Genomic DNA, 20,945 nt, shown 5'->3' on the forward strand with positions numbered 1-20,945 from the left:
GCCCAGTTCCCTTATTAAGCTTAGGATAGAGCTGGGTTGGATGGAGCGTATGTGCGTTTCCTCTGGCTGCAGTTGGCCAAGACGTCTCAACCTTCGCCGCGCTATAGTGCTGTATTCCAGGGGAAGGTGCATTGGAGTTTCCAGCGATTGGTCGCAGAAACGGCAAGAGTCGGTAAACCAAATCCCGTCATGTGCAGATGACTTCGCAGTCTACAGTGGATTTTTCCGACTTAAATTACTTACTTCACCCAATCCCGCACTTTTGGCAATTTTTAATGGCTACGCTTTTTTCAATAATAAGTCAGTTTTGGCTTTGTGTTTTAAGTTTTCACCACAAATTGTTCTTAATGAAATTGTAATTTTTTAAACATCAGTAAACTAATGCTAATTTCTCAAAAAATAATTTTGTTTTCTTACTTAAAAATTATGTTCCATCATAGAGAAAAACTACTTGTTTCGACTTTGCATCCAGCCCACAAATCTTCTAATAGATCTTTGCTTCTCGATCTAGCAGTTTCAAGTAATAGTCGTATTTCCAGCTCTCTTTACACCATTAATTTTAAACTGGAATTTTCAGTGATTGTTGAATTACTAACCCTACATTTTTGAAATCGAAAGCCATCGAGACTCGAATGGGTACAGAGAGAGAGTCACAACGAGTTTTCAATGCACCTTTGTGCAACGACACAACAAACAACAAGGTCGATAAAGTCCCCACCAACAACCTCGGCAACATCATCACCATCACACTATCGGCAATAAAATGTTATGGGAGTGTCACATTCACCCGCGTAGCCAACATTTCAACACCGGCCACCAACACCGGAATCGCGCGCAACATCCTAACATTACTCCAACGCCATGAACACGAAAACATGAAGTGGAAAAGCAACTACCACAACAATCAACAGAAACAATACGAATACAAACGCCACCACCACCAGCAATCAAGCAACAACGCACCACGCCACAAAAGAGGTGAATAAAACTTGTTAAGCATCAAACACACCAGCCGCAGTACCACCCATTCGCCAGCTCTCCTCTATTCATGCTATCATCAAAGCTGTGTGAGCAGGCAGTGCCGAAAATTCGAAAGTGTACGCATGCAACCACCCACCCACCCAACCATTCATCCAGCGAACGCCATATTTTCCTTTGTTTTACAAGGTGGGGATTTCATCCAAAGCAGTGATATTTCTTTCCCCTACGTGCTACATAATGCGTTCCAACAAGAAATACATGAAAAATTACCAAAACCCCGCCACAGGGTGTCTGCCTGTTCTGCCTGGGGCGGTATGTGTATTTATTTAAATAAATATTTAAAGCAAACAAAAATATAGTGCTTCACAAAGCATTAGAATAAATTACCCGCTTAATCTACACAACATCTTTGCTTTAGCCCTACAACAAACTGAGCCTTATTTTTATGGTGTTTAGGGCGCGATTCTCCTCTAACTTGCGGCGTTCAATCAAAAATTAAAGGACCTCCATTTCTATACCGCATGGGTTATTATAACTTTTTTCAAGGCAGAAATGAATTCCGTTTCGTTTCCTATTGCTTGGCGAGGCGTTTAGAAAATAATGGTGCACCTTGAATCGCATGTTAGAACTCCTAAAAATAGCGGATAGGAATAAAGCTTTATTCAAATAACAGTTGTTGTTGTAGCAGCATAACGAACGTTCGGTTCGTTACGTGGAACCGACTATCGTGCAGACGTCTCAGCTGGTCCTGCAATCAACCTATTTTTAGCGCGACTTTTATTAATTTATTGAAATCTGCGAAGAATTCACGTTCTCGTGTTCATGTGATGTTTCCACGAAAAAATTAGGTTTGAATTTATCGCTACCAAAAATTTTGGAAAAAATTAATGCAAATTACAAAAAATATGAAATTTGAAAAAATTACACAGTACCACAGAAAAAAAAGGAGGATATTTGACTTTGTTTAACAACCCAGGGGACGAAAATTGTGCTGAAAATAAATCTAAATTCTTTGATATCTTTACTTTAGTTGGAAACATCATTAGCCACAAACTACATTATTCCATAAGGAAGCGATACATTGAAAAATGTTCAAAAAGAAAGTTTTTCAAAGGTATGTATGTAAAAAACTGTCATTGTATTAGTATGAATATAATTTTGGCGTCCGAGTACATGCATAAATACGTTTATATTCAGCAATTGAAAATGCATGCAACGATGAACGAATGGAGAAAAACCTCTTCAACAAGAGAAGAAACGAGACAAAAAGCTTCGCGTGTAAATACGACCGACAAGCATATTTTGCCTGAAAAATTCGGCAACGGCTTTCATAAAGTTTGCATTGACTAGAGTGGACACCCAGTATGTGGAGCAACAACTAAGCATGAAAAAGTGGAACGTAAGGCATAAATGCACCGGCAAGTACGAGTACGTCTTAAAATGCCTTAACTTTGATTATTATATGCACATTGGGGCGGCCCAACAGGAGAAACAAAGTTGCATGTAGGGGATGCAATGTAAGGGATATTTGTTCCATGGCCCAAAAAATGATACACCTATTTTTAATATGAAAAATAAAACAAAACAGGAGAAATGTTTTGGTTTTTTTAAGGTGTTCAAGATCTCCATCAAGAATAGTTAATTTTTTTTTTTTCAATAAAGCGTAATATTTTTTGAACATTTGTGAAGGCGAATTAAAAGAGGAGGATTAAGTAATAGCGATCTGTAAACATTTAGTACGAAATTTATTTTTTAAAGCATTGGCAGTACGGATAAATATTAAATAAAAAATAGGTATATCATTTGCTCAGCGCTAGAACAAATTTTTGGGATAGGATCAAAAACAAAAAAGTTTTTCTGGCCCATCCTAATGTACATACACTACCGGTCAAAAGTTTGGGTTCACTTGAAAAATTGTAAAAAATTTTCAAATAATCATGATTTTCTTCGTCAAATATTTTTTAATATTGTTATTTTACAGAAAGTAATTGTGTTTAATACAAAATATGTTAACTTTTGCTCGTATTACAGCATCGCATATTCTGGGCATCCTATCAATTAATTTACGCAAAGATTCCGCTCTTATTTGATTCCAGCAAATTTGCAGAAATGTCCAAAGTTGTTTTGTAGGTTGCAGTAGGTTGCAATTTTCTTACTTCTCTGTCCAACTCGTCCCACAGCATTCGATCGGGTTACAATCCGGCGACTGAGGAGGCCATTCCATATATTTGAGTTGTTTTTGATTTTCTTTGGATGCAATATAATCCTGGCAAAATTTTGAAGTGTGCTTAGGATCGTTATCGTGCTGGAAAACGAATCCGCTGCCCGCAAGTTTTTTCCCACACGGAAAAGCGTGCCGTTGAAGTATGGTGTGGTAGACTTTTTTGTCCATGATACCCTCAATTTGCACAATGTCTCCAACTTTGTCTCCAGCAAAGCATTCCCAGACTAACACTAACCCTCCACCATGCTTAACTGTGGGAGCAACACATTGGTTCATCATGCGTTCACCGACAAAACGACGAACACATTGGCGGCGTCGTTTGTTGAAAATTTCAAATTTGGACTCGTCCGTGAACAAGACTTTAGACTATTGTTCAGTTGTCCACTCTTCATGTTTTTTAGCCCAATTAAGTCTCTTTACTTTATTTTGCTTTTGAAGTAAAGGTTTTTTGGCGGCGACGCACCCTTTTAGGCCGTCGTCGCTGTACCGTCGAAACAGATACTGGAGCCTCGCGCGAGGAATTGAGTTGTTCGCGAATTTCAGGGGCTGTTAGAAAACGATTTGTTTTTTGCTTACAACACATATGAACTTATCCTCTCCTTTTGACGTAGTTTTAGGCCTCCCAGAACGATGACGACTCTGATTGCACCCAGTATCGCCCTTTATTTGTAACGTTCTTATGACAGCATTTTGAGAGACATTACATTTCGAAGCAAATTTTCGCGTTGAATAGCCTTTTCCATGTAGTGCTACAATGACTTCTCGTGTTTCTACACTAAGCTCTGCTTTCCGACCCATTTTAAATAATAAATCAAGAAATATGTAGTTTTATTGAAATTTAAATAATTAGGAGATAATTTTTGTATAACGTCGACTTGTATGTAAGTTTTTGTAAAACAGTTATTTTTTGGATTACAAAAAATTGTTTTACATACCTTTTTGATAACAAAGATGACACCAACAATTATAAATATAATTCTTGAAGCGAGTTTTGCAGCAATAAGATGTTACGCGTAATAGGCACTAGACGCACTGACAGAATGCAGCAAGTCATAACACGTTCATGCTTGATCTACGCGTCTCCCACAGTCACTTTGTAAACAATAACAATCTCCTAAACTCAAACTAGTAGCAGAACGCACGTTAAAGAAAAAAAAAACACTAATAAGCCGACTTGATTGTGTAAAATTCCAAAATAATGTAAGTGAACCCAAACTTTTGACCGGTAGTGTATGTATATATAAAAATAAGTATGTTTGTATTTACACCGCAACATTATGTGTTTTTTGTTTTCTTTTTTAATTTCTCTTTAAGTTTACATACACAATTTGTTCATATATATATATGCACATATGTATGTAAACGCACGTTTATCAGCAAAAAAATATAAAATATATCTAAAGGCACATGTATATACGTATATCTGTATATCTCAAATGCAACCACGTCGAACAATGGGCACTTCGTCACGACAATAAAGAAATAACAAAGCAAAACTGCAAACTTGCTATAGAAGTAGAAGATGAATGTAGAATGCAACTTAATTTTTAAGTAACCGCCGCAACCAAGCTTGCAAACTTTCGTTCCTTACGAATATGCAAAACAGAATTCAAATAAAGGAATACAAAAAGTATTTTCCACATTGTTGTCTATATATTAAAATGAATGAGTGGAACAAAGGCATATGGTGAATAATAGTGAATGTTAGTCACAAAACGTGCTAAAGCAAGTGAAACGAACGTCGTTTTATTTATTACGGATTCATTCATCTCTTTCAATTTAAAAGTACTTTTACAATCAATAAAACACAAGAGCAATGCAATCATTTGCAACTTTTATTTAACGGGTTTTAAGTACATCAAAAAAATTTTTGTTTACTGCCAGAGGTTATTAAAACTGACAGCGGACAAAAAAATTCAAAACCTACGACTGAGATATGGCAAGGCCAGCCCAATCAAACCTGCTTAATGGGCAATATTCTGGAAGGAGATGTTGAACAACAAAAAACAAATGTGCAGATCTAATATTTATAAAAAACATTTACTAGGTACCCTTACTTTTTTAATATTGCAACTCGCACGCTGGTTTCCTTCCAGCAAAAGGCGATTGAGGATTTCCCAAAAGGTTGCTCTTAGGTCTGGTCTTCTCCTTCTCATCATCTCACCAAGTGCTAACAAAAACCAGAACACAACGAATGTCTGTTTTAGGTTTGAGATGTCCACCTTAACCTAAATTTAACTCCAAGCTCGCGTGGCCTATTTTATTTTTATTATTATTTTTTATGAATGTTGGGAAAAAAGCATATTAAAAAAGCTAGTTAGTTTCCACCCCATAAATTTTGTTTTGTTATAAAATTTAAATGAAAGGAAATTACCTTTTGTTATTTAAATATTGATTTAAAAGTTATAGGATCGTGAAGGACCCCAATATTTTGTACATTACTGTATCTATTCCAATTATCGCATTACCAATGCCCCGCACCTCGTTCTTTTTTTGCAGAAGTTGATAAGTGAGGAGGCGCAGATGAGTTTTACACCAAACTGCCCACACACGCATTAACACTCACACTAACAGCTGTAAAACCAACCAACAGCAGAAATGTTTATATTGTTCTGTTAATGTTGGCTGCGAATTGCTCCCGGACCGTTTCCGTTTGCGATTGCAACAGATGCAATGCAAATGCAGCCAGTTTCTCAACTTTTGTGTGCTTATTGCGTACTGCAGCTAAGAGTTTATCATCAATGTGTGTGTGTCCTATACCCAGCTGCGTGACAGTGAAACAGTTACAAAATTAGAATGGTTGCAAATTCGATGTCGATGTTGATTTAATTAACTAAGTAATACTTAATTAACGGTTAGTAATTAAAAAGGTATTAAAATCGTACGAGAGGATAATGATTCATTATTTGGTAAGTTCTGTCTATGAGATTTAGACTGTAATACGAATAGTTTTATTTTTTTATTTTTACAGAAGCATCAGAAGGCGCAAGAATTGATAATTTTGTGAATTTCGACAACCAATTTAAACATTAAAGAGCAGCGATCATAACCAACTATCCCAAAAACGAAGAGCAAGAATAAGGAAAATTTATAAAATAATAATTATTAATGATGCGATTTTTTTTATTTTACTTCTCTTAATCAATAAAGAAAAAATTAATGAAATAAAGAAAAACTCAATGCAATTTTTTTAATTGATTAGGTTGCATGACAGTCTAGATGGCATGCCATATTGAGCATCATGCATGGCAAGTCGACAAGAGATACAGAGAAGACGTCATAGTTAGTCTGAGTTAAACAGAAAAAGACTGAGTGAAAAGAAAAGAAAAAAGCGCAACAGAGTTCACAACGTGACATAGTACGTAATGCATCATGCTGAGGGGTTGACCTGTCGAGAAAGCCTGAAAAATTATCAAAATTATTACCAAAAAAGTAGATGTTGTCGTTCTTGTTTTTGTTGCAGCAGTATAAACATTCCCCATACATGTAGGGGAATACAGCTGGAGTGACAGTCCTTGGCCGGATATAAATCCTGGGCATTCCAGTAACATAAAAGCGATGAGTTTCCGTATCATGCACGCGGCATAAATGCCGTCAGGTGTCTGTTTCCAACTGGGTTGGTGCATATCTGTGTATGTTTGACTACTATGGTACTAGCGTATATTTGTATGTATACATATGTACTTCTATGCATACATATATGTACACGTATAACAATGTGCGTGCAAATGCGTGTTTGCATTTTCCATTTGTGGTGCATTTGTTACGCACCAACGATGTGACCGCGTCGCTTTGATGTGCACAAAATGTACAAACTTGAATATAAACACCCATATAAATGCATGTAGATGCCGATGTTGAAATCTTTGACGCATCAAAGCAGCTTTTTTTACTTCGGAAGATTTTAAAAATGCATGTGCACTTACATACATATGCATGTGCTTAAAGATCATCTCTATTAACATTTTTATGGAGAAACAAAGGTTCAGAGGAAGTTATGTACATATGTACCTTTGCAACCAAACAAAACTTTTGTTCCATATGTTCTTATGATATATGAATCCAAAAGATATTTTTCCGTAACTGTGAGATAGTTGAAAAGGATGGAATTTATAGTACCAACCATTAATACCTAACAGATTTATTAGTGTAAAGCCACAACAAAAATAACCATTTATAGATAAGATAGACAAAGTTCAAACCCCTGAACACTTATAATGCTTTAGTGCCTTAAACTACTTTTAAAGTGTAACAAAGTTTCAAATAGAACAAGTGGTCTCGTGGGTTTGTGTGTGAATACCATTCGCTTGGTCTCGTAAATGAAACATTGAATCATATAAAGATTTTTCAGAGGCAATGACAAACCTCGGAGAGTGTTTCTACTAAAAACCAGCTTCCATACGGAGGCGGCGACATAAAACTTTGGATTCTTCCACTTCCATTCAACCGCAAGACATGCATATATGTATGTATGGATATGTGTGTATGTAAAACACAAAGAAAGCATATTAAAAATAGTTTAATCGGATGTGATTTTTAGTTTGGAAGTAATACAAACATTTTAATTAATTAAAAATTATTATAGTTATAAAATATTTGCAGAGTTCCAGATTGTAAATGACTAATTATGTACATATTAGGGAGTCTATAATTATCTCATTGTAAGCCCCTTTTAACCTGCATCAATACATTACTACATAGTAAGCATTTTCATAAAAAGATATCAACAATTTCGATTCCAGTATTTTCATATAGATATGTGTATGTATATGTAAATTAAAAAAACCTAATTTATAATACCAATACCTTTGCATCGAATAATAACAGTTTGGAAACTCTCAAAATTCAAGATGCTCTCACATATGATTTGCTTATTGTTTAAACAATTTTCGATTTTTTTTACTCTTTCCGTTCCTTCTCTCTCTGCACGTATGGGAGTCATTTTAACAAGAATTTATGTATGTATGTAACATGCATATCTCTTATATATATGCAAGGCAAACGGAATATGCAATATGTACGCTTGTATGCATGTATGTATGTAAACAACTAATTGAGTAAATAGCAATAAAGATATGGACTGTTAGCTTAGCCCCGCGGACATAAATATGTACGAGTGCTTGAGTGCGATGAATAAAATGTAAATAAATAAAATTGACTACGCATGACTTTGTGACTATGCATGTATGTATGTATGTGCATATATATGTACATACTCCTATGTATGTGCAGATTACTTTGTATGAGTTCTGTTATGTTCACAACGACGACGACGACTTCCTGTTGGCATGAAAACCTCAAAATCCACCATCGAAAACAATGTAATAAATTGGAAAAAGAGCATTACAGTGTCGCCTACCATCATGGTACGTACAACTATAGATATGTACATGCACATATGTATGTGAGTGTGTATAGGAACAACGTGCATAAATAGTGCATTCGAGTACTGGATTGATCCCACTTTTATAACTTCATAACTCCATATATACGTACATACACACATGTCTGTGTACACATATGTACATATAATCATAAGTAAATAAATGGAGTTGAGTGGGGCAGCCAAATATAGCCTTATCAGGTCGCATGCACATATATGCACACACAAATGCATAAATATGTGTAGATAAAAATCATTGAGAACGACGAAAAGAACTTATTAACAGAACCGAAAAATGTGTTATTTACATTTGCTGTAATGCCATGGTATTATACATGCACTCATACTTATATTTCTATACACCCTTTGTTGGCTATTTGCACGAGCTCACCCTCCTATTTGTTTGTGATGTGCGTCCTGATGTTTTTTTTTTTAGTTTTATGCCGCCTCTGAACGACAGATGTTTTTTTATGAAGAGTTTTTCCAAGACAGAAATACACTAGGAGGTTTGAAAAAAATCCATTTTCTACTATTTGGTTATTTGGTGCTCTATCCCATACTGGCTCTCGAACTTGAGGGGGCCCTAGCGATTGGTAGTCACGCAAAAAAACACATGGGCCACGGCGGCTGCCGTATATTGAAAAGAAAAGCAATGTAATAGATTAATGCATATATTGAGTAATCGAAACAGTACGGCAACAAATTGCTAAAAGTTAAAGCAATGTGTTTTACCCAAATTGTTTAACTGGATAAGTGACCAATTGTTTTATAATCTTTCACAATTTTTTTTTTCAGATCCTATATACCATCAACGTTAATCTAGTGAGTTGTCTCGGCGAATAACTGGTTCAATAGCAGTTTGCTTATTTGTATTGATTTCAGTCAATATAGCCTTAGAGATCCGAGCCAACTGGTACCAACTCATAATACTTAAATAGACCAAACAAGCACAACTACATTTATTTTTCAATAATTCAATAATTCTGCCTAGAACTCTTGTATCCAATTTCGGCTATGCAGGATTAGCATAACCAACTAGAACAAAGAGTTATCGAAATATTTTAATATTTACTGAAAAGAAAAGGCTGGAATTTTCAAATAATGTAACTGAAATTAAATAAGGACTTTTATATGACACACACACACGTTATTTGTTATTGTACATTCATAACAGCTTGCATGGGCACGTATCCTACAATCGGATATTGAAATAAAATACCCGCTAGGAAGAAAATGCACACATATGTATATTATTTTTATCATAATAAAAAATCACCAGTGAGTGCCAAAATGCTTTCAGAAAAATTTAGTTTGTTTTTTTCACGTAAGTTAAAAAATATATGTAACAACCCGATTGTCATTTTAACAGGCAGAGAGTGCAAAAAATGTAGTAATGCAACTTTGTTGCCATTCGGTAAAACATGAAAACTTGGCATTGCCACAAGGTAATTGGCAGCTGGAAACCTCAATATCAGTAAGAAACTTGTGCAAAGAGTATACAGTAAAGGATTATGCCAACTGGGTTTTGGCACTTCTGCGCATCCTTCGTATCTTTCATAGAACAATAAATTACCTTAAGGTGTCACTAGCTTGGCGTATGAATGCTTTTGGCTGGATTTGGACGAAAATATGATTATGTATGTATATGCACGTAAAATTCTGCTCTCACAGTTCAGCATACGTACATATATATGTAGGTACTTGTGTACATATAAGCAAAGTAACTTGCCAAAAATTCTGAATTAAATTGATGCCGTTTGGCTTTTAAGCTCTTCTCCATAAAACTTATGGCTTCCTATAGTTTTTTTATGATGTCAGAAAAATAAAATAAACAGCAGATTGAACCACATAATCTGATTCCATATACATATGTATATACGTACGCGCGTGCTCTTGTGTGTGACACAGCGATCGAAGGCCCTAGGCTCAAAACCTGCTGAAGCCTTTAAGCAACGAAACAGCCAAAAAAGATTTTTTTCTATAATCGACTGGCCTTAGGTAAAGCAAGTTAAGCAAATTATATATGCCGTATGTATGCGTCGAAAGCATTTCTGATATAGAAAAAACCTATCATATGAGCTGGGTGAAATGTTTTATTTTTATTATTTTAATTGCTTTTATTTGATCGTCATTTTTGAATAATAATTTTTTTATCAGTTCATCAAAATCTACTAAGCAATGAACTTAAATACACACACCTATACAAGTCGATTGCACACGCATCATTGGTGTACTTAAACTGAAAATACATACTCTTATGTACATACATATACATATGTAAGAGAAAAGACGGAGTGGTGTGAGATCATAAAAAAAATGTAATCAAATCGAAAGACGAAGGGTAATCATGACTTTGTTGTAGTCGTAGTCAAATAAAGACCTCCACGGCAAGCAGACTTGGGGACCCATTTAAAACAACAACAACAATCCACATCCATACACACACAGCAATACAATATGACAACAACAGCAATTTTACAGCGACAATAGCAACATGGAAGAAAGCAGCTGAGCGAAAAACCCGGTGAGCCGCACATATTGGCTCTTATGAGAATTGCGCAAATGCATAGAGTAAATGTTGAGAGAATTTTAATATGTGTGCACTCAGCGGGGATAACCAAAACTACTAGTAAATTACGATAGTAAAGCTGTACTATTTCGAGAAGCAAAAACAATTTTGGTAGGGGCTTGATTGGTAGAGATACTGGAGTCAAGAATACAGATTTTCAAATGTTTAATTAAAACAATAAGTGTTGATACGCACATTGATACTTACGAATCAAAAAATATAAGTAGATACTCATAATCGAGTCAAAATAAACTCTAAGTAAGTAAACGAAAGTGTATTTCATATCCTAAAATCGACTAAAAATTTCATGCTGCCACAAGCTGATATTAAACTAGTTAGAGAACCGTTAAAATCAAATAAAATTTTTATTTTTGGTTTATTTTCGGTGTGCCAAACTTGTGTGTGTTTTTTGTGTGAAAACTTTAACGCCAACAAAACGCTTCGTTTTGAAAATATCAAGGCGCATTTTTTAAAGGTGATGGCGCTATACCAACAACAATGTTTCGTACGTTTGATTATCGCGGCAAAGTATTAAAAAAGTAGAAAACAAAAAATTAATTCGGCTTGTTTTATTCTATCCTGACAGTCACATGGACACAGCGAAAGAAAGAAAAAGAACAAATCAGCTGATTTACCAACACCGCCTTTAATAGATTCGCCTTGGAAAATATTAAATGTGATTTCGAAAATATGGACAGTCCTCCGTTATTTACATATCCAAACAAATTATTTAACCTATTCGAATTAGACGGCTTTTTTTCGGTACTTATACGACATAGCCACTATTGAAAACATAGTTCAAGCTATACATATAGAAATGTATGAAGTAACCAAGGTCTGCCTGTATTGATGAACACACACAAGTTCACTGCATTTGCTGAAGCAAGCCCTTCATTAATCAACGATTTCAAACTCGCGTTTAATATTTTCAAAACGCATTTTTTTTGCTTTAAAGCTTTCACACAAAACACTAGCATTTGTTATCGAAAAAATACAAAAAACTAAAATTTTATTTTGAAACTTCAAGGCTACAAGTCGACTCAGGAATAAAGATCTACTCCAGCTCGATGAAGTGCATTTTAAATTAAAATGTGCTTCAACATATTAGAGCCGACTTTAACGTGACTGTGACTCTATGTCATACTTTACATTTTGCTTCATTAAGGTAGACAGTGTATGGAAAAGAGAAGGAGAGCGAACTAGAAGGGTACAATTTCCTTTCTGAATATGTACAACCGCTTAATACTAGAGGACAATGACTGCACACCACACCACTGCGTGGAAGCCGGACTGCCTGGCTGCCTGACTGTCTGACTCACTGGATCACTTGGTGTGTGTGTTTTTTTTTCCTTTGGTCCCTGGCTAGCCGGTCCGCTCACCAGCCAAACTTTTATGTTTATGGTATACCCCGTATGTTACAGTTGGCTTGCCTGCCCGTAAATACATATGCACACATGATACATAACATGTATATGTATGCGTGCTTTAACTGGCTGAATGTTTGGACTTACAACACCAATCCTCTCCATCCCCACCAACATCTCTTCTGTTTGGCTTTATGAGTGTTCGAGCGAATTGTTTGGAGCAAGCATTTCTCGTTTTCATAATCGCCTTTTTCGTTTCACTTTTTATATTCAATTCAACACGATTCGGTTCGGTTTCGACTCACTTCAGTTTTCCCCATTATTCAGTTGTTCGGTTGTTGTTTAGCAACTCGTTATGCATTTTTTTGTTTTTGTTTACCTAGCCGCATCACTGCCGCTCATCGGCACGCAGTTCTTCTTCCTCCCAGTCTTCCCAACTCAATCTACTCAATATTCTTCACTGCCGATTGTCGCTGAATGAGCCACCAACATAACGTGCAATGGAGTTTTCTATACAGTGGTTGAATGTTTATGGCTTTGTGCGTGTCTGTGAATATGACGCCACTGTAAGCGGGTGGAGCAAAGTAAGTGAAGTTGGCTACGAAATCAAAATTGGCGTGGTTTGAGAATATAAGTCGGGCAAGAATGAACAACGAGTGAAGCCTTTTATCAGCAACAGAAACAGACCATGGTTTCGATAGCTTCGCTGTAGATTAGGGATGAACGTGTGGATTTTGCTTTTATGGTATGAAGGCAAATGTACGTGATACACATATGTACAGACATATGTACGTTGGTCAAAGACAATTTTATACTTCAACGCTACCTCCGTTGCTGAACTCATGGCGTTTTAACTCTTGCTAAAGTTTGTAGGGAACTTTTGATGATGTTACAACAAAGACGGGTCCAAAAAGATATGTATGTGAATGCAAACCGGATTTAAAAATATATGTATGTATGTATGTAGTATATTTACAAACAGTTTTAATATATAAATGTATGGAAATATGTAAGTTGTTTTGCTTTAATTACTTAATACTTAAAGCCCATACCTAATGAGAAATCTATGTAAGTATGTACATATCCTCCTTTATTATTTTAATTTGCTTTTTTGAAACACCAAATAGCCATGAATAAATAAAAATTATTTAATTATCGCTGTAAAAAAGTATGAAGATTTCAAATATCACATACTACAGGTATGCATTAGTGGTAAATATTTCTGTCCGCTGCTGTAAATCTTGAAAAGAGCTTTGAAAAAAGTGCCGAAAAAACAACTACCATTGGAGGTAGAAGAAAAAAAGGACGCACAGGGTGTACTTAAAGACAAATGCTAAAAAATTGCAGGCGCCTTTCTAGGAGATATGTCCAGTCTATGGCTACCTTTTTTTGGCTACCTAAGCATTACTACACCAAGATTTGTTGTTCTAATTTTAAAGCAAAGACCAAGTTTTGTTGAATGTGCACAGTGAACATCCGCTGCATTGTAGCTGTTACTCCGCTACTCTGGTGAACTCAACGAATTAGCTAGCACACAGCATCAACGCTCGCCTTGTGTGAGGCATACATAAATAAATATATACATTTGTACGATGGGATGTTGTGGCTTCCAGTAGCGCTTAGATGGGCAGAAGAGGAATTGGAGCCATGCAGTACGCATATGCATACGTACATATGCATAAATGAAGCTATTTGTTGACAAGGTTTAATGGGTTTGATAGGTTTGAGGTTTGCTATTATTTGAACGGCAACCCCAATGCAGACATTTTCCCTTAAACGACATTGAACCAGTCAAATGTAGGTATTCATAAACAAAGGGGCTGAATTCAGTAAATAGGAAATGAGTAGCCAACCACATGCAAAAGATGGTTCAAACTTTGTTGTCAACGATGGTAAGCGTGGGTAATGCATGTGGAATACGAGAACGCAATTCATATCTACAAACTGGTTTAAGGCGTGTGTATAACTACGTACTTTAATTTTCAGCTAAGATTTTTCAAAAGTACACAAAAGTTCATGTGTATGTATGTATGTCTGCTTATTCCTTAGAAAAATACTTAAAACTTATTTTGTGAGGCATAATCAAATAACGAAAATTGATACAAAAATCTGAAAAGTGGCACTTAGCATATCCAAACAATCTTAGAGAATATCAAATGCTTGAAAAGTGAATACGTCAGCACCAAATTGTAAATTTAAGATTGGTTAGAAAAAAAGTAAGCTGAGGTTATATATTTGAATAAAACAAACGTCTCCTAACTTTACAAGTCGTATGTGGGTACAAAACTAAAACTTAGAAAACCCATTTTTTTAACACACAAAAAAAGATAGCGCTTAAATGTTTTTCAGACAAACTGCTTTCTCCGTTTTTAATATGGTAAAACTAGCAAAATAAATAACAGTAATGTCTCGTCACAATTACAGCTACAATTACGCGTACGCCCTTTTTTTGGTGTTTCGCCGAGATCCTCCTTCTAATTGTGGAATGCGTCTGATGTTTTCCCACAAATGAAGGGACCTACAGTTTTATGCCGACTCCGAACGGTAGTTTGTTTTTATGACGAGGTTCGACCGCTATTAGAAAAAACGTTTTCTACAATTTTGTGTTTAATGCACGGACACTCAAACCGGCGCACTTCCGAATGGTAGTCTCGCACCAACCCATTCGGCTACATCGGCCGCCGTCACAATTACCAAAGGAAAAGGAATATAAAAATAAAAATAACGACGAACACTGCATATTTTGAAGATTATGTCCTATTTTTTTTTAATAATATCTCAAATCTCAAGTAGTTACGCCCATTATAATTTTGGCATAGAATTTTTCAGATGTTTGTAAAATGACAACTCATAAGTACCTCTTTCTCTATCGTCTCAGCTATGCATGTTGTGTTGGTGAAATACTATTTTTCTTAAGATGCAATTTACTTTTTAAGCTCCGTTTGGTTTTAATGTACCGTTATATGATAATCTTTGTTAGCTTTGATGGCAACTGCTTTTTGATTTATATGCCGCACAATATGAAATTGTACTTTTTCACTTTATATTTTGTTTTTCAGCTTTTCAACTTTTAAGCAGCTACACTATTTCGTAGATTTCCGTTGCTATTAATTAAAGCAAAAATTTAAATTAAAACCACTTTCAATTTTGATTCACTTTTCGCACTACCACTATTACACTCTCGATTTGAATTTTTCCCATACAATGCATACATAGACAAGATATGTACATTAACTTCTTTTATTTGCTTATGTGTTGTTGCGAAGTTAAATATCCGCTTCCGCTCTTTCTTTTTTCTTACAGTTTGACACCTAAGGTGTTTTCCAAAAGTATTTTTTCTATTCGCTGTTTTCTTTTACTCGTTTTATCTTTTTTAAATACGATCAATCAAATTCTCTGAATCTATTTGAAACTTCATCATGCGCTTTATTTTATTCCATTTATAATTTGTTTTTACGTTTTTACTCACTATGGATACACTTTCTCGGCCGCCCCTACGCATACACACAGTTACGCATACTACAGTTTAAAAACAAAGCTAATGAAATCATCAGTGTATACAAATTCAATTGCATTATTATAAATTGTATGTTTATCTGTTTGTTTTTTTTTCACAAAATAACTGAGTAACCTGACAACGACTATGACAACTCCAAACATCCGCTCACAACGAGTGACAAAAACACAGTGTGCCGAAGCACAGCAATGTTCATTGCGTTCACATATCCTCTATTGTGAATAATATTTCTTGGTGAGTTTGCTGGCTCGACTACCGAGCAGAGTAAATAGAGAGCATAAGCATATAGTTTGAGTTCTCTTCAATATAAAACACTAATTCCAAGTGTAAAAGTCACTTTTATTCTTATTTTATTTCTTCACTTTGAGAAAAAAGAACGTATTAATTTAGTCACTCGAACTCTCAATACGCATATACACATTTGCATGTTTATTTTTATTTTTTTTTGTTGTAATCTTAGTTATATTATAAATACGAGCAATCCATCGGCACAGCTCTCCGTGAAGAGAGTTTAAAATAATTTTCAGTTCTTTTTCTGTATGTCTACATTAATCGACTAGAAAACTTAAAAATAGGTGGATTATGAAGCATAACTTGTTAAAAATCCGATTTGTATTATAAAGAATATATTATTTACGTTTCATTAAGTAATTTTTACTAAAAAACATTTTATTAAAAGTATATACATAGATGGCTTCTCCGATCACGAGACCAAATGACGATTTGCTTTGCTCCGTTTAATGAAAACACTAGCTGGAGAGCGACAAAGGTAATAAGATGACGGGAGCAGAAAGGAAAAGTGAAAAAACGTATTGCATTTTACTAAATAAATAACAATAAACAATATTACGAGAGAGAATAAGAGAGGACGTCGTGAGAGCATGCAATGAATTGCGAAGTATCCATCAGCAAAATTTCCCTTTCCATTACAAAGTCTCTCACATTCTACAACAAAAAGGCTCAATATTTTTATATACTGTCGCACAAAACGGGACCTAACACATTGAAAGCGTAATATCTAGTTTAACATATTTCTGTAAGTGTGGTGTATCGTAATGTCTTTGAAGAGTCAGAAAAAATCGAAAATGAGTTTGCTACCGAACGGGAGTGCCAACAACTGCACAGCTGTAATCCATCTGAAAGCACGTCACCCCTCCGAAGATCATTGTACCTTTGCTCTTCAACATTACTTCTATATGCTCTAATGTATGTATTATATACGACTCCCACCCACACATGCGTATAGCAGTCTGCACTGAAAATGCTGCGCTTTTAATTCGCATTCTTATACATACATACATACTTTTCATTATTTTAGCTAAGTCTAAGTACACAACGTATATATCAATTTAATCAAACCACTTAAGTGATAATTTTCCTTGAATTTAAACAAGAATCTTTCTTCTTTTCACGAGCTGTCTGTCTCACTTTTATATGTAGCTTTTTGTTCAACACCTTTTTTATCTCATAGGTTGTACCAGTTTTTTTCTGTGTATATGTAGGCGTTGTTTTTTCCTAATTTTTTCATTGCCCGTGTATACGTAGGGGCACATATTCGTTTTTATAAGCAACACTCACACTTTGCATAATTTTTCTTCACACATTCATCGGACTGTGGAAGCCCATCCAATAATCACGAACCACTTTTTCTCATTTTTCATTCAAATGAATTCAAAAGAATAAAGGAATAAAATATATTATTTTAAATATTTTAGATAAAATTTGCTCAAATTCATGGGATGAAATAAAGTCGGAAATTTGCCACTACACACTATCTTACAGTTACACCTGTGTCTCAAATACGTCTGCTGGGGTGCTGAGAGTTGGAAAAATTCTCTTGTGCTTGCTAATAAATGGTGAACATTTTTTAGTATAACATGGGGTCATCATACATACATACGAAATTTTACGAGAGCACGAATTATGAGAGACCAATTCAGCGTTGTATAAATTAGTACTAAGTAACGCCAAGAACAGCTGATTTTACTACTTGAAATGTGCATACACATATACCCCTGTGTCTTCGCCAGCACTGACAGTTACAGTTATAGATATTCACTAGCCAATTAATGATACACGGTACGTTGTTGGTACACGGTGATGAATTCTCATTTATGTACATGGCGCTTTCATAAGTTTGATCGTGTCAGCTGACACGGAATGTACGCTTACGTTGGTAAGTGTGTGAATTATTATTAGGAGGAAACAATTATTTAATGGGAATATCCCAAAACACTATTTGCAAAACTGTTGGAAATGTAGTGCACGAAATGGAAGCTAAGTTATGTTCACAATTTGTAAAATGCCTGCCCAACAGTCTTTTAGAGTCAATAACATTATCCGCAAAGACTTAGTATCTTTTACCGATACCAAGTAATCCCAAAGCAGCTTTGCTCTGATCATAATTTGGCAGAATATGTTCGGCCATTAAATTTTTTAGACTCATATTTATTTTGCTCACATTCGTCCTGCTTGACAACTCAGTACGACTTTCTTTGAAGGGGCTGCAATGCCACAAAATATAAACAAACTAATTAAAATGGTGCAAAATTTTTTCAATTTGACATTATAGTATATTTCTTATGAAAGCACTGTCAAATTTAATCATACTGTGTTAAACACATTTGACTGCGTCATAGTATTGACATGATGCAAGAATTACACTTCTACTGTGCTAAATTCGTGAAAAGTACGCAAGACGTTACGAAATCTATTAAAAATAAAATAACTTTTAAATAAAACAAATACTTAACAACTTAATTCGGAATCATCTCAGGAAATAAGTGCAACTAATGCGAATTGGCAAGTGGACTTAATTCTCATAACTTAAGCTTATTAAGGGAATTTTCATGGCAACGATGCCGAAAATGACAGTTCATATTTATTGTGAATGAAATAATGAAACTTTTAAAGAGAATAACAAGAAAGACTGAGTGCAATGCAAGTATGCACTAACACATTCGAAATGACATTACATGTTTTGATATATTATTTTTTAGTATAAGAGCAGCTAATACCCGTATTTGTCGCCTGCAAACCATCTTTTAGTAACAAAACTATCCAATAAACAAATCAGATGATCACTAACCCGCGTAACAACCGTCTGTCACACTATAATTTTAATAAAATTAACTACCCCGCTAATCCGGATTAACGCTGCCGTCTGTCGATTCTATAACATAAACACAGCAGAATGCAGTTTTTTATTCTGGAGGTGACATCATCCAGCGAGGAAGAAAAAACGCGATCATGCTAGTGGTTCTTCATTTTCAAAGCCATAACAAACTTCTATCATTTTATAGAATGTCAAAATTTACACTCAAGGAAGTCTCTATCAGTACGACTAATTTTAAACAAAAAACGCGAATGGGTTTTTAAATTTTAATACATTTTGCCAAATCAACATGGGTGCCAGCAGAAAATGATTAGCGAATCGAGTAAGGGGACAGCCACTACAAATTAAAAAAAGCACTTTTCCAACAAAAAATTCCAGTCGATTTGTTTGCAAAATATTTCATTGCTGAGGTGTAAAATGTTTACACTTCCAGAGTCTTTATTAGTACCACACTGATTTAGTCGAAAATCACTCAACAATTAGTAAAATGTATACAATTAAGAATAATTACTTATATTTTGAAATATTTCGGTTTCTTTCTTTTTTTTAGCAAATATATAAATTTATTTGGTTTCACTGCCTGCTATTTTTGTTATCAAATGCAACACAGTCGGACTAAAATAATTAGGAAGAGCTGCTCAGTTACTTTGTGAGGTTTTGTGAATAAGGAAACAACTTTCTGTAATTTCTAATAAAAACAATAAATAATTGGCGCGTACACTTCTGTTAGGAGCTTGGCCGAGCTCCTCCTCCTATTTGTGGTGTGCGTGTTGATGTTGCTCCACAAATGGAGGGACCTACAGTTTTAAGCCGACTCCGAGCGCCAGATATTTTTATGAGGAGCTTTTTCATGGCAGAAATACACTCGGAGGTTTGCCATTGCCTGCCGAGGGGCGACCGCTATTAAAAAAATACCAGTCTAACGGTTAGACGCGATAGAAGTGAAACCTTCCGTAAAACAAACTGAGAGAGAATGAGACGAAAGCAGCATTAGGAGCGGGATAATTATATGTATATAAAAATACGGACGCAATACAGCACACGCGGTTGCTATTATGAGCGTCGTAACGCGTATAATACACAGACGTACTAACATACACGCAAACATTCGTAGGACGCTTGGTTTGAATTTTTTATACATATGTATGTATGCTATACTATGGCCTAGCCTATGTACGTACATACATATTTGTGTTCTGAACTTCCAGCAAAACAATGCTTATTAATATACACATATGCATCTACATACAACCGCACACACAGGCCACTCACTTTATTCCTGTAAATGCGTATGTCGTCCAAAGCTAAAATTCTATGCCTAGCGACTACAAGAACAAAATGCATTAATAGGCGCAGGCGTAGCGGCCATCATCCTAGTTGCCATAGCGCTGAACAGTCGCGGCGGCGCCGAACAGTTTCAACTATTGTACTGTGCAACAAAAACTCATCTTCAAAAAATTGATTTATAAATTCGAGCTCATAGTTCTAAGAGCAAGTACTTTCATTCATAAAACGAGCCGCCCATATGCTAATTTTCTCGACAATTCGAAAATAGTCAATATTGCAATATTTCGCGTAGAATTATTTGCCAATATTCATTTTTTGTCAAGTCGAGTGCCCGCGGCTCCGTAAATATGTTTGCACCCATATATGTATGTAAATATATGTTTCTAAATGCTCGACAACCGCAGCTGCCTGTTCAAGGTTACTGTACATTAGGCCGGGTCGATTTGTGGGAAGGCAAAAAAATCGCCCATTGCTCTGTGAAAATCATATTCTAGGGATCAGAATA

At 35.3% G+C, this 20,945-nt stretch overlaps 1 protein-coding gene across 15 annotated transcripts in view; it reads right to left on the minus strand.

Moving 5' to 3' along the window:
* Positions 1 to 17,915, minus strand: part of LOC128863695 (putative uncharacterized protein DDB_G0282133) — a 139,224-nt gene extending 121,309 nt beyond the window's left edge. For 4 of the 15 annotated variants that reach the window (XM_054103090.1, XM_054102978.1, XM_054103019.1 and 1 more), the window contains exon 1: positions 15,380 to 16,145. The gene's annotated coding sequence lies outside the window, so the exon portion shown is untranslated. The other 11 variants (XM_054103071.1, XM_054103080.1, XM_054103026.1 and 8 more) reach the window with 10 other exon arrangements.
* Positions 17,916 to 20,945: the final 3,030 nt, after the last annotated feature.

Source organism: Anastrepha ludens, chromosome 2, assembly GCF_028408465.1.
Source record: "Anastrepha ludens isolate Willacy chromosome 2, idAnaLude1.1, whole genome shotgun sequence".
NCBI classification, from domain to species: Eukaryota; Metazoa; Arthropoda; class Insecta; order Diptera; family Tephritidae; genus Anastrepha; species Anastrepha ludens.